The sequence below is a fragment of the Diplotaxodon limnothrissa genome, linkage group LG23 (assembly GCF_057381915.1).
Source record: "Diplotaxodon limnothrissa isolate DT_005_m linkage group LG23, D_limnothrissa_male_GT1.1, whole genome shotgun sequence".
Taxonomy (NCBI): Eukaryota; Metazoa; Chordata; class Actinopteri; order Cichliformes; family Cichlidae; genus Diplotaxodon; species Diplotaxodon limnothrissa.
In genome coordinates this window covers 13,527,565-13,543,235 of record NC_140617.1, presented here as the reverse complement: position 1 = coordinate 13,543,235, position 15,671 = coordinate 13,527,565, and the positions used below count along the sequence as shown (strand labels likewise).

General features: G+C 38.6%; 1 protein-coding gene across 1 annotated transcript in view; it reads left to right on the top strand.

The window, feature by feature from the left end:
• lpp (LIM domain containing preferred translocation partner in lipoma) overlaps positions 1 to 15,671 on the top strand; it is a 189,574-nt gene that overhangs the window by 28,130 nt on the left and 145,773 nt on the right. Inside the window, exon 3 of the mRNA XM_085347083.1 lies at positions 2,234 to 2,278. The gene's annotated coding sequence lies outside the window, so the exon portion shown is untranslated. The remainder of the gene's footprint in view (positions 1 to 2,233; positions 2,279 to 15,671) is intronic.

Here is a 15,671-nt window from a genome sequence, read left to right as displayed (position 1 = left end):
TGTGTGTGTGTGTGTGTGTGTGTGTGTGTGTGTGTGTGTGTGTGTGTGTGTGTGTGTGTGTGTCGAGCTGCAGAAAAATAATATTAGCACTTGCTAAACCACCCTGGGTAAATAAAGGTATAAATAAAGAATCCAAACCACAAAGCAGTGGCACGCAACTTAAGTTGATGGTAAGACAAGCAAACAGGAAGTGAGGAATATTTTCTAAACACTTAATAAGGTCCCAAGTTAGCTGTTACTTTCACAGTCAACATTGCGTGTGCAGATAGCACAGTAGTTGGGGTGTGTGTGTGTGTGTGTGTGTGTGTGTGTGTGTGTGTGTGTGTGTAAAAAGGGTGGCCTTGATGGGGATACTTGGAGGAGAAAAGCTGAAGATGGTGTTATAAGAGAGTGGCCATTTTTCATTGTTTGGTATCTGTAGAAGAAAATAGGTCAGGGCGGTGAGCTCTGAAACATTCTGTCGGCATGCAGCTCAAAGATTCGAGAACAACAGATGAATTCTTTGCACTGGCACGGTGACAGAAGGCTAGCTCACACGTGCGTCAGTACTTCAGCAGATAAATTAGAAGGAAATATTGGAAAATACCTTTGTAATACACAATTTTGTGGATTGATATTTAAATGACTGATTGTCTGCTTTTTTGTTAGCGACTGGGGTTGGATGATTGGTAGAATATTTTCACATCTGTCAAAATCAGTCAGCAGGTTTTTGATTTGTTTTTTTGTTTTTTAAAGGAATTTTTTCATTTGAATTTTTTTTTAATGTCCTTGTTGAGAATTCGTGAAATTGTACTCACAGCATTAGTTTTTTTGTTTTTCTTTAACATCCCATCAAATATTTCACTCTTGCTTGATGTCTAATGGTAATACTTATACATTGCTAGACGCAAAGTTGGTTAAATAATTTTTTTTACCATGTGAGCTTCTTTTTAATGTGGAAAGTTTCATAAATATGAACTAAAACATGCAGCAGACATCCATTATTTCACATATATTATTACATATTATTATGAAGTAGTTGCAGTTTGTCATGTTTATTTTCCCTTCTGGTGGAAGGTTTTCATAAATATAAAGCATGCAAGTTTAGTTGATGATAATGTGTGTATGGGGTGGGGGTGGGGGGGTTGTTTTTTATAAAATATACCAAGGTGCTCAGCAGTAAAACTCCTAATTAAAAGTGAAAAGTAAAACATTTTGGGGGATAAAATTACTGAGTACTTTTGTTTGCATTTTGAATAGGCTCAGATTGTCAGACTGCATGGAAAGACTCCAAAATAGAGCTTGTTCATCAACATTATTTCCCTGGAGAAACGTCCTCAGCACCTCATCTGCTGGTTACTTTCCATCCACGCCCGGCTGCAAAAAAAAAAAAAAAAAAATCTCAAAATAGGAAGCATATGCTAGAACATGGAACGCCACTTCAAGCAATACCCATTCCTTAACATTAAGACGGCGTACAGAAACTGGAGTGAGGTTGAGAAAAGACCTAGTTGTCAATTGCTTGTTCTCAAAACACGCTACAATACTTGCAAAAACAGAAAAAGTAAGTGTGAAGGAGGCATGGATAACGATTCCCAAACTGGCGCCCACCAGTAATTATGATGCGAGTACAAAGAGATTTTTGCCATTCTGAAGGGAAAAGGGGAGTGTAGGTGTATTAATTCCTGTTCCTTCCTGCTTCCTCGACTTGGAAGTTCAGATTTAGAAAAATAGCCCCCCTCCCCTCCTTCAAAAGGAAAGAAAAAACAAGAACTGTCACATTGACTGACGCCAATCGTATGTAGCATCTGTGTTCCCACTACTGCTCCCTATAGTATATGCCACACTGTGGCAATGTGGGAAACTGACACTGTCAATTTATCAGAACAAAAGCATTCCTCAGCAAGAGAAATACACATCTTTGGGCCCTGGAGACAAAAATCATTCCACCCCCACCCTTACCTGCATCTAAACAGAATGTAGGACATTCACAACACCAGAAATAGAAATTTCAGTCACAATTATCATTTTTGAATTTATCCCCTGCAGTCAAAAGTTAGCGTTTAACTTGAGGAGTTAGAGAGAGACTTTAATGCTAACTTTTTAAAAGTAAACAGCTGCATGAAAGGCGATGTGGATGGATTCAAAATTGGACCATTTCAGTTTATTTCTTCAGATCTTTTCTTCTTGAAATGATTATTTATTATTTGCGACAAACTTGTTTTTATTTATGAGGTGTTTGTTGTTTTTTCAGGTGTCTGATCCTGTAGCCCCCGCCATCACTTTGTGTCAAATTTGGGTAAGTACCCGACCTAATTTTAACTCCTCTTCCTCCTCTTCTAATGTGTTCACGGACCAGACAGGCTTCCATGAACGCTGGATGTGTTTCCATGCAAAGTCTGGTTTTATTTCTTTTATTACCATACTTTAGGTCGGGCATCTTACATGCATATCTACAGGAAAACTAATGCGATGCTTGATTGGTAGAGGTAGTTAATGCGGAGTGGCCCTTTTTGGTTTTCCTGTTTAGACATTGAACCAAAAGCCATCTTACCTTTGTTTGTTTCTTTTATAATCAGGATGTACATCAGGATGTATGTTGTGATGAATAAGTAGGATGCACATGTAACTCGGTGAGTTCTGTGTTTGTCACACGTACACCAAATTTGGAGGTAGGAAATTTTAAAACATGTACATTTATGATTAAATAATTTGCAGTTTTTTTCAATAAATGTGTAACAAATTCTTGTTTATTAGTTACAGATACTTGTGTATTATTCAAGGTATTTGCGTCATTGAAAATTGGCTTAAGGGTGTTCCCGTGATGCAGTCTTAATTTAGTTAGTTAGCCTCGGTGAGGAGAAAACAGATCATGTGTTTTAGATACCAAATGTGGGGAAAAAGCGGGCTCCTTTTAAAAAAAAAAAAGTGGAACTTTGTCTAGTTTTCCACTACACAGAAAGACCACAAGCCTTCAGCTCCTGTGTGCTCCTATTGTCCTGCTCTGAGCCAAACCCTGCATAGGAATTTATTTGTGATCGATTCTGATCTACAGCGAGGTTACATAGATAGATGTCGTGACTTTCGACTGCATTACTTCAGCCTGAAAACAACGGTCACGTGACTCACTGTGGTGTTGTAAACAGCAATAAAAACATCAGTAAAATTATGAAATTACCTTAATTTTACCCATCCAGATCATCATGCTTTGTGTTGTTACAGTCTCCATACTACATACTTCATTATGTAATTATTTTTTTAAAGAATTCATTTTTGCTAATAATGTGCACAATTGCGTTGAATTAATTTTTAGGTGCATGAAAATGTTGAAATTGTGTGAATTTAATTTTGTACGTTTAAACAATGTAGAATTTGATCATTGGGTCCTTAATGCAAGGAGTCTTCACCCTGATATTAAGGTTTGATAAAATTCTTATGCCACAGGAATTTTATCTGATGTTCTCTCGTATATCCTCATGACCACACACGTCTTGAGGGAATTTCTTCACATCAGTTCACTTGATGTCAACAATGAACTGATAGATTTTGGTGATAAAAATACAACAACATGACTCCATGACGAAGGATTCAGTATTCACGTGGGACATCAGTTACCGAATACCTCACTGCTTTCCAAATTATTATGCAAATAAGATTTTAACGTCATAAATATTCAGGTTTTTTTTTCCAGTTAAACTCAATGACGGTATTGTGTCTCAGGCCTCTTAGGATCACTGATATATTCATAATTAGTGATGTCATAATTAGTTTGCTAGGTGAGCCCAATCAAAGGGAGCCTAGCATGCCACATATTTCAAACAACATCAGAAAGAAAAAGGATCTCCCTGTCGCAGAAAAGTGTCAGATGCAGTGCAGTGCCTTGGACAAGGCATGAAAGCATTAGATATTTCACAAAAAGTTTAGCGTAATCATCGTACCGTGAATGAATTTGTGGCTGATTCGGAGCACAGAAGGGTTTGTGCAGGTAAAGGCATAATGAGGACGGTTTCTGCCAGACAACTTCATCGGATTAAGAGAGCAGCTGCTAAAATGGCATTACAAAGCAGCGAACAGGTATTTGAAGTAGCTGGTGCCTCTGGAGTCCCATGAAACTGAAGGTGTAGGATCGTGTAGTTGTGCATAAACCTGACATTTGGCCATCTCTAAAAAATACAAGCAGAAACAGCTGCAATGGGCCCAGAAATACATGAAGATTATTTTCAAACAGTCTTGTTTACTGATGAGTGCCGTGTAACCCTGGATGGTCCCGATGGATGGAGTAGTGGATAGTTGGTGGATGACCAGCGTGTCCCAACGAGGCTGCGGCATCAGCAAGGCGGTGGCGGAGTCATGTTTTGGGACTGAATCATGGGGAGAGAGCTGCTAGGCCCCTGTAGGGGTGTGAAAATAACCTCATCAAAGTATGTAGTGTTTCTGACTGAACACTTTCTTCAATGGTACAAAAAGAACTGTGCCTTCCGTAGCTAAATTATCTTTATGCATGATAATGCACCACCTCATGCTGCAAATAATACCTCTGTGGCATTGGCTGCTGTGGGCATGAAAGGATAGAAACTCATGATGTGACCCCCATCCTTTCCTCACCTCACCCCTATTGAGAACCTTTGCAGTATCCTCAAGCAAAAGATCGATGAGGTTCAGAGGCAGTTTACATCAAAACAGCAGCTGTGGGAGAAATATTCTAACATCGTGCAAAGAAATTCAAGCAGAAAATGTTCAAAACCTCACAAATTTAATGGATGCAAGAATTGTGAATGTTAAATGAAAGAAGGGGTCTTATATTAACCTGTAACTTGGCCTGTTAGGATGTTTTTAACTGAAATAACTTTTGTTTTCTTCTAATGCTGCAAATTCAACAAATTACCATTTTCAGTTCTTTACAACAATACATTTTTCAAAACTCTTTTGTGGATAATAATTTGAAACAGTGTAAATAAGATTTGAATTGTGCTCTAAAATATTTTTTTTCATTACCTCTAACGGGTGGAGGCAGATGGTTGCCCTTCCTCGAGCCTAGTTCTGTTAGTTCCTTCCTGTTAAGTACTTCCTTTCCACTCTTGCCAAGTTCTTGCTCATAGGGGTTTGTCTAATTCCTGGGCTTTTCTCTGTATTATTATAGGGTCTTTACCTTATAATATAAATTGCCTTGAGGTAATTGCTGTTGTGAATTGTTGCTATATAAATAATATTAAATAGAATTTAATTTAATTAAATGGCCAACTATATTCCTCTTTCTGATCTCTAGTTAACATCCTTCTTTGGATTGTGATCTTTTTGTGGAAATGTGTTTCAAATTTGGCAAAAGTGCTCTGACTGAGAGAGAGGTCAAGGAAAAAGGTAATTTTGACCTCAAGAAATGTTTTTTGTTGATGTTTTTGTGACATATCTTGAGTAGGGTGGGTATCATTTAGGTTTTATCCGATACCGGTGCCAAACCGGTGCTTTTGAAACGGTGCCGGTGCTTAAACGGTGCTCGAACCAGTGCTTAATGAATGGAGAACACAAATTTTGTCCAAAAACCTCTCATGTTTAGCTGTTTTCCACTTTTTCTTTGGTCATTTTAGCCTTTTTAGCCAGGGTGAAGGGAGTATCTGCCATCAAACAAGAAGACAGCCGCATGTAACTACGACGGTGTTTGCTAGTTCACCTTACATGCATTAATGTAATAATGTGGTGAGCATACTCAACGTAAATTACACACGAACAACATTAAGCTACTCACGCAGGGGAGAATGGCTGCTGCCATGATGATGGCAGCAGCAGCCATGATGGGTACCGGATACCGGTACCCATACCTAATCTTGAGTATTAGTATACACGAGTTACAATTCCATTTAATAACCGTTAAGGCCCATAAGCCTAGAGAATGGTTGACATTGGTCTTGCAACTACTTGTTGGAAACCACCTACCAACCACTGGCTGGAAACCATAAACCAACAGCTGGTTGGCTACCCCTGTTTGGAAACCACTGGTTACGAGGGTTAAATGTGTAATCCATAACCAGTGGCAAATAGTTGCTGAAGGCAATCTCTGTTAAATTGATTGCTAAAGCCCCTTTCACACAGGCCTAGAAGACCGTTCAGTGAACCTTAGGCAACAGTTGCTTGCTAAGGAAAAGTGTGTACAATGTGAATGGTTGGCAAGTCATTGCTGGTAGTTGCAAGTAGTCCGTAGGGAAAAGCTGGTCGTAGTGTGGTTTACAGCGCTGGACCACTGGTTGTTTTGATTGTTTTGGAAAGTGCAGGTTGCAGCTGTAAGGCACAGCTTTGTTTTAAGCTTTGTTTCCAGGTCTGGCACGTTTCCAGTTTCACTAAAGCCCAGAAAAGCGTGAGTGTGTGCAGGTAAGTCGTTGTATTACATGTAGACTGTGAGTGACTATGGCTGCAGGCAACCAAAGCAATCAAAAGGAGGTTTTTGAGGCAAAAATGTTTCAAATCAAAATGATGAGACCTGTTGTTAATTCAGTGTTGTCGCAAAGTTTTTTGCTGCTCATTAAGTATGCACTTGGTGTATTAGTTAAGGCCTACAGTACAGAGGTGTGGACTCGAGTCACATGACTTGGACTCGAGTCAGACTCGAGTCATTAATTTTATGACTTTAGACTTGACTTGAAAAAATGTTCTAAGACTTGTGACTTGACTTGGACTTTTACACCAATGACCTGGGACTTGAATTGGACTTGAACCGGTTTACTTGAAAAGACTTGATATTTTACCCCAAATATAAAATTTAACATGCATATTATATAGAGATTGAAAATGTGACGTCATTCACGGGTAGAACCGCAAAGGATTCTGGGAACTCGTGGCAAGCGGTACTAGCTCACGCAGGCTTTCAATTAAAATCAGTTATACAGCGATAAAAAGAAACACAAAAATGTCAAGAAGCTGTTGTATTATTAACTGCAATAGCCGGTCGCATGACAGCCACGGGAAGCCGACGGGTAAAGAGATCGGTTGTTATCGGATTACGTCGTTGAAGAGAAATTGTTCGAGCCATGTTTCCGAAGTAACAAAGAGGTGACGGATGGCCTGGATTGCAGCCATTCAAAGATCAAATATAACGTCCCAGAACACTCCAGCTCACAGGTTAGTCTGCTCCAAGCATTTACACGAAGGTCAGTCTGCTGTTGTAGTTAATACGTCATTTTCATAACATAATTGGTGATATAGGTTACAAGCAAGTCTGGCGCTGAACAGAAATGGTCGCGCTATGCTCCTTTGTTTATTGTGCATAAATAGTGAATTGTCCTGACACAATATTGCGTTTCGCTTCTGTTATTATGGTACATTGACAAAAACATATACTTTTATTCACAGGATAAAACAGGGTTTTTGTATCACTAATTGCCCAGTACGATTACAGCATACAATATTATTGTCACTGCTACATTTCTGTGATGCTACCAGAAATTATTTCCACTGCTAATTAATTACCGTTGAGCTCAAAGGTTATATTAATAAACGGTTAACGAATGTGTATTTATGAAGACGATTTGTGAGACTGGTAAACTTATGATACGTACGATGGTCTTTCGTTCTACACGGTGCATTTCATGGTCCTGTACCCATCCGTCGGTAAACTGTACCTGGGCTTGTTGCAGTGACCTGAAGTTACTAAACTTCATGAGTGTATGCACTCACTCCAAGAACCGTATGATTATAAATATGCATATAAATATGCTACAATGAGATAGCTGACTTCATCTAACTAGCAAATGTTGTACAGGCTACGTTGGTGATACAGTTTTTTTTAATGTGTATGATATTTTTGTCATGCGATTTCAAAGCCGGTCCTACAACCGCATCCAAGAATAACATGCAGCTTATCTCAGAACTGTCGGTGAAAATTATTCTTGGAGCTAGGTTTAATTGAGCTGCATTTTAAAGAGGTGCAATTTCACAATTTGTGTATATTTTCTAAGTTCACTATTTTGTCATGTGTTGAGAAAAACACAGATTTTAAAATTACATGGTCTAATATTTACATTTAGCATATAACTGCAACATTATTTTTTCGTTGTTTTTTTTTTTTAAAGACTCGAAAGGACTTGAAATTCAAAGTTTCAGACTTGTGACTTGACTCGGACTTTTACACCAGTGACTTGAGACTCGACTCTGACTTGCCTGACATTACTTGAGACTTGACTTTAGACTTGAGGATAAAGACTTGAGACTTACTTGAGACTTGCAAAACAATGACTTGGTCCCACCTCTGCTACAGTATCTCTTTGTCTTTATCTCCTGATTAGCTGCCTCTTTGTTGGCATTATTTCTGATAAGCTGCTGAGAACTCCTTTAACATCCACATCAAACTTGTGTTTCTGTCTTCTGATAACACTAATGGTTTTCGCTGTAATTGATTTCAGTCAGATGCAGTTTATTGATTGATCAGTACTTCAGTCACACTTCTGCGTCTATAATCCCATTGGAGATGTGCAAGCCTGACTTTCCCCCCCCAAACCTGTTGCTTGAATTGTTTTAGATCACCTGAATTCACTTTTAAGTCATTTTACTTCTATTAAGCAGCGAATACAGTTTCACAGAAATTTCACAAATCGTAAAAGCAGACGTTAAGATAAGCTCTGAGGTGTCTGTGCTTAGCAAAGCATGCACTGTTGTTGAAAATCAAAATTTGATATATTTTTGAAACAGATGGTAAGGAGCTCATGTGGGAACTTGAGCTTTTCTTCACTGAATATGAAAATGTTGAACAGGTGGTCCAAGAAGCTTCATTCCCTACTGCAGCTTTCATTAACTGACTTTCATTCTTCTAGTAATAATACGCTTATTCTGGCCCTCAGAGAGGGGCAGACAAAAAAGCTGCTGCTTTTTTTTGTAGGTAAGAAATGGAAAAAATTGAGGCCTTGGTATATAGTATTAGACATCAGCATCACCCAAAATCATGTGACACACATGCAAGCTTTTTAATGATCTGATAAGCATCCAGAATGTGTTTCATTTGCTTCATAGTTGTGTTTCCAGGTCTTTTTAGTGGTTATGTGAAATACCTTGCAGTGGGATTTGTTCTACAGCTGGTTCTCTATCACTCTGCATAGGCAGAGCTGCATAAGTCCCACCGATTGTGATTGTTCAGCACAGAAGCTGTGCAAACAGAAGTATATAAAGTTATTTACATTTTTTTAAAAGTAGCAGACACGATTCCTCTGTGGGTCCTGAGCAGGGGTTCAAGTGGGAATTGGCTTGTGGGGGGAACCCCAACATTTGGAGAGGTGGTCCAGTGTTGGGTAAAGAATCGCGCAGAAAAAATTTGTTTAATAATTTGTATTTTTAATGCTTTTAGATTTTCCTTTCTGGACAGGCTGTTATCATCTGATGTGCTGCTGTTTTGAGATTTACTGCTCTTTGTGGATTTAGACAACTGAATTCAGCGAGATAAAAGCAGATGTTGCATGAGCTAATATGGCTCCTTTGCAGTCCCTCGACACAAAGTACAAAAGGTAGAATGTGGTGAGTGAAACTAAACACTAACGAGTTAAATTGATTTCCCTTGATCTAACCTTGTGGTGACCTTTGACACCAGAGTTTGCTCCACACAGTTCCTTACCAGATAACTTCATCAATACATCATGTAAACTGATTTTAAGGAAACAAAAACGGTAACTAGAATATTAAAATGCTATATGTAAACTCTCAAAGGTTGTGTAGAGTTACTCCAAGATGTAGTGCTTTACACATTCGCCTGTTTGATTCTGGGAGGAGACACGAATCCCAGGAAAGTCAGAAAATCTACCAAATCGAACATTTGGAGCTACCCGCTGTAGTGACCCCGTGGGAACGAGGGAGGAGCCAAAACTAGCTTCTTGATCAAATGTCCCTTAGCTGAGCACTCCTTATTTTTGCAAATGATCTCTCATCCTCTGCTTTCTTCTCTTTCTTTCATCTTTCTGTGTGAAATAGTGAAAGATGTGAAGTTGACACACAGGAAATAGAGAAACTTGAGCTTTAGTCAGCTGACAGATTCAGTTTTTCATTGCTGAGATCTGTTGAGCTGTTTGGAAAGTAGCATCTGAAATGATCAGCTATGTTACTATGGTCACGCTCGCTCCTCTTCAGCAGAGCCAGCTACGTGAAGAAGTGCCATGAACGTATGACTGGGATAAGTTTAGGGTGTAAGAGCCTTGGGGGGGGGGGGTTATCATTTTCTGATTTGTTGAGTATGATTGTGGCAGAAGCAAATCTAGGCTGCTGATTACAAAACATTAACAAGCTTTATATTATTATGCATTAATGTGCCTGACATTAACAGAGTAAATTTCTCATTAATTAAAAGTGCTGGGCAGCTAAACTGCATTGTTCGGGTATGTTGTAGAGAAAGTCTTTATAAAGAAATAATTTCAGCTTTGGTTAAAAACAAATCATCCGCAGCAGTTTTCTTATATAATATTATTCAAAAAAGTTGTGGGTTTACAGTTTCACATTTATAGCATGTAAGGCTCGAGAGAGATGATGCATTATTTTAAACATGCAGAGGACTAAGTGACTGTTTCAAATTTATCTAACAGATGAAAAACATTTACATCCTGTTTTTAAATTTAATTTTACACGTGTTAATTTGGAAATTCTGAATAAAATAATTGTACATGTAAAGCTTCATCTAAAATTGTTGTTGAAATCTGTTTCCTTTCACAACACTTGTCATAAGGTGAGTCGTTTCACAGAAAGAGAAGCATTTCTATCCAAAATGTCCTTTAAGCCATCCTTTGAAAACTAAATTAGCAGCAGCTGCCAATAGTGCTGAACATTTAAGGTGGGATTTGACTCCAATCAAATGTTTTTTAAGATAAAGTAGTGCAAACCTGCCTTTACACAGAGATTGGTTTCATTTCTCCTTCAACAGTAAAGGATCAAAGAAGCAGAAAAGTGAGTTGATGGATACCACCGCACACGACCGGGCCACAGCGCTGGTGTAAATTTAACTTGCCGGGGATGCTTCTTGGTTTCTCACACTGTTTGTTTGGATTGCTGGCTCACAGTTTGGCTGTTTGGGCCAGATTCTTGAAGCACACATCAAATTGACGGATGACTAGTGAGGCTGGCTGCCAGCTGAATTTCAAGAACAGTTTAGCTTCACAGTAGAATATAAAATGCTTAACTCTTTGTTGAGCCAGAGACGGGCTTTCTTTGACTCATTTCCGTGAAAGGACTTTATATAAATGGATAAATCCTTCAGGTTTTACTGGACTCTCCGAGGAACTGCATCAGGGAAGTTATGTTATGTCCTCTGTATGAATTGTTGTGGTCTCTCGTTCAATAGTCATGAATTGCAGCACCGATTGTTCTGTTTTTATTCTTCAAGTTCCTCCCAGTCCTAATACCATCCTACCGTATGTAGAGAAATCACAGCACCTGAATGGAGGCATCTTTTTAGAAAAATATAAGTCCTAATTCTGAATCGTTTCCCTCTTTACATTCTCTCCAGAGCTTTTCCAACCTCATAGGTTTGGCAGCATGCTATATGTGCATTTATTGTTAAAAGCTTTCATGACTGAAACAAAACCCCATGTAGAAAATCTGATCCAAACATGTTTGCTTGGTTTTAGCTTATTATATCTAAAACAAGTGCTTCACTGCTCATATCAAGCCAGTAAATTGTGTTTTATTGGCTATTACCTAAACCTATTTTTTTCTCATATGCATATTGATATGATTTATGTTCATATGATGAGTAGCACAAAGTCACACATTGTTTTTTACCTGGAAAAGCATAAAACATGGCCATCCAAAACAGTCAAGATGACCACGACTAGGCGCATGAAGGTTTTTGTGCCCACTTTTGGGCCCCTCATGCCATACACCAAAGAAACCCTCAGATTTGTTGAACTGTTTAAGCTGCAGTGTTTCCCAGCTATCCCTCTGATATGTCAGTGCCACTTTAGAGATGCTGGGGCGATGAGACTAATGTAGGCTCTGGGAGGATTTTTACTCAACACTCCCCTATTTCTCTGTGTGTGTTGTGTTTGCAGGGAGCGATAGGCTCAGAGCCTAGATGAGAAACCTTGTAATAATATGTGAGCTGCCTCACTGCTGTGTAGGCACGTTACCACATGGTTGGTTCCATTGAGTCTTAAGTTTTATGCGACAAAAGAAGTGTTTCAAGTATCCTGTTATTCATTGTTTCTTGTAAATGTTCAGTGGAGGCGAGTCCTGCCGGCTCTGACAACCTTGTGCCCACATTTGACCAAATATTAGACAGAGCGACGGCACAGGAAAACAAACTTTCCTCTCCAGCCGTCTGGCAAACATCAACAGCACCTTGTTAAAGCAGCAACTGCAATGACTGGACTTTATTAATTTGCATTTTTTAAATTATGGGGCATGAAAAGTCAGGCCCCACCTAACTCTCCTCAGAATATTTAATGAAAATTGTACCTTCATATTTTGAATATTTTCTTAGTTACAGGCTCTTGAAGTACAAGGAGCAGACTGAAATTTTGCACTTTTTAACTTTATTCCAGCATTTCTGATACTGATTTCTGCTTATTACAGTGATTTGATGAGTTGGTATCCAAATGCTAATTAAAAATGACACCTTTCATATTCTATTGCTTATTTTGAGAAGCCGTCCCTGACGCTTTTTGCTGATATCGCCCTTGAAAATGTACCCAAAATGCATTTTTTTGAAGTTTTCTCCAGCAAAATCTAAGAAAACAGATCAAACTTCCGCTGTGTCAATGCTTGTTTCAGTTCCTCAGCGTCACAGACGTTAAGCTAGTGCAGTTTATTTAAACCATGATATATCTCATGATACTGAAGCTCAACGTTGGTTAGAGATAAACCACTGAACAAAAACCGTATTTTGGCTCTAAATTGCGACAGTTGGAGTGGGTGTAAAATTGATTTGGCTTCAGTTTTTTTTTTTTTAAAGGAGCTTTAATGTGTCTGTCAGCACTCAAAGTTTCATGTACATATCCCCTGTACTTATGAAGGCATGGCAGATCAGAAATGCCCGCAGGGCCTGTAACTGAAGAGAAATTGCATTTGGCTTCATCTAAATAAACTGAAGTTATTGTTCCCCCTCAAAAAATAAAAATCAGCTGATTCTGGGGGATGTCAGGTGGGAACTCTTTTTAGATTTTGTTGATTTTATACGGAATGAACCTTTGAATGTTTATCACAATGATATGAAACAAAACTGTGGCCAAAATGGGAGATTGTTGTTGTGTAATGATTTTCAGGCAGATTTTCTAAATAACCCGAGATGAGCTTTAAGTTGTTTAAGACAGACGTAAGTATGCACTAATGAGTCTTTATAATTTGATTATTATGGTGGATGTCATGTTATCAGGCCTTATGACTTCCTTAAAAATGTGGAATTCCTTATTTTGAGGAATGTACAGTCGGCACTAATGACTTAATCATATAAAGTCATTTCTTTTTTTTTTCTCTTTTTTCGAAGAAATGAAACATTTTCCTTAAATATCCTATGTAAAGACACTCTTGCATGATGTCTTTAAATGCTTATTTTTTACATGTAAAACAAGGAGGAAGCTTGTTTTCTTGTTAAATTTAAGTTTTTGTTTTGTTCTTTGCTTTTTTCCATTCCTAATCAAACGTAATCATTCTCGTACCTGACAGCGTTAGTCCTGCGTCAGCATGTTTGAACGCCTCGCGTGGCCTGATTGGACGGTCGAGAACATCAACATACAAAAGCTGTTCAACAGAAATTTGTTTGGTTTGCTTACATGGAGCCTGAAGTGTTTTACATTCATAAGCACTGCTTAACGGAGAGCTGCAATAGCGCTGTTGTGGTATCTATTGCCATGGGATTGTGTGCCTCATTAACATCAAAATTTGGCAGATTTGGATGAATCAGGCTGAGAGTGCAGTCATGTCACAGGGGTAATCTTTCTCACTTGTTTTCCATTTTCTTTCCTGCCTGCTCACCTCTTCTTCATTTCTTTCTTCACTCTTTCAGCCTAAAAAACCAACAACAACTCATCATTAGAAAGAGATTCTGCCCAGACCAGCCTCAGCAGATAAGACTCAGTGAGTTATGATGGCCGAGGTGGACATGGCCAAGTGGTCAGAGTGAGATTACACTGCATCTGAAATAAATATTTACTTGAGATATCTGTCCTGAAGATGTTATCGCACACAGGCACGCCGAGGGCAGATACTCTGTCACATGCGGTTGGTTCATGCCGCCTTAAAGCTGAATGGACCAGACCCACTTTATTCAAAAACCATTTGTTTGTACTGGACAGAGTAGATTTAATTTCTTTTTCACAGGTATACTTTGTACTTTTAGACTTGCAGGTCCTACATCAGATGATTTCATACTACATGTGACTGACAATGCTGCTAATAAATTGGAGTTTTAGTTGCCAAAATTTTAAGGTTAGTCCAGAAATGAATGGACAATATGATGGGGAAGCTTTTTCTATATAGTCTATGTCTGTGAAGCCTTGCTGCAGCTCCTGGGGCTGCTGAGGTCACGTTGTAGTACTTTTACAACTGTGCACATCGTTGGTTTATTCAAGACTGATTCGAGTATTTTTGTGTTGTTACTTTATCAACGGGCAGTGCACAACAGAGGTAAAGGAAATGCAGTAGGGGTGGAGTGGGTGGGGATGAGTGTCAGGGTGATTTGGGACAGCAAGAGTGAAAGGAAGGTTTACGAGATGGTAGTGAGACCGACTGTGATGCATGGTTTGGAGACCGTGGTGCTGACGAAAAGACAGGAGGCTGAGCCAGAGGTGGCAGAGCTGAAAATATTATGGTTTTCAATGGGAGTGAGCAGGATGGACAGGATTAGAAGTGAGAACTTCTGCCAGGCAGGAGAAAAAGAGGTTTGTGGATATAGTGAAGGAGGGTTGATGTGACACAGGTAGAGACGGGGCAAGATGGAGGCAGATGATCCATTGTGAGGACCCATCAAGAGTGCAGCTGAAAGAAGTAGTAGTGTCATAACATTGTTTTTGTATGACTCCTTTCATTGCCAAAATCAAAATCAAACTGTGTCTTCAGCAATGTCTGCATTCCTGCGAATGCACAGGTAAAACTCAAAATTGAACATTTCTGGTCAAATTCCAAAGCAAAGCGTTAATTGCTAATTCTCTAGTGGTGGACTGTGTTGATGTTTGTGTGAGCATCATTAGGGTCAGCCATGTTAGCACGTTTGCAGAAATTATATGTGAAGCATAAAAAAATTCCATCAAAATAAAATAAAATGAGGAATCAATCTGTACCCTCTGTTTTCTCCATAATTAGGACAAAATACTGATTTATCAGAGGGTGGTTGAGATGTGATATAGTGTGTATCTATCTTTGATCTCACTCATATTAAAAAATTAATTATTAAATAAAATAGTGAAAAGGGTCTCTGCCAATATTGTGGTTTTAGATGTTTTATGTTCTAGTTTAATTGTAGCATTTGGTATTTTGGCTCTGATGTTTTTTGTTTTTTTAAAGTCACAGATATTAATATCTACTGTATATTGTCTAAAAATCTTTCAGTCGGCCTAGCTTGAATTACAAAATAATAAGGAAAATTCAGCTTCTGCTTGCACCTCCTTTTTTTTTTTTTTTTGCTTTCTTTTCACAGTTGCTTTTTTGAATAATTAATTTCAAACTTTTTTTCATTACAGCACTGACAGTTAGGCTCTTAGTCTTCTTGGTTTGGTTTGAGAATATATCTGTATCTGATT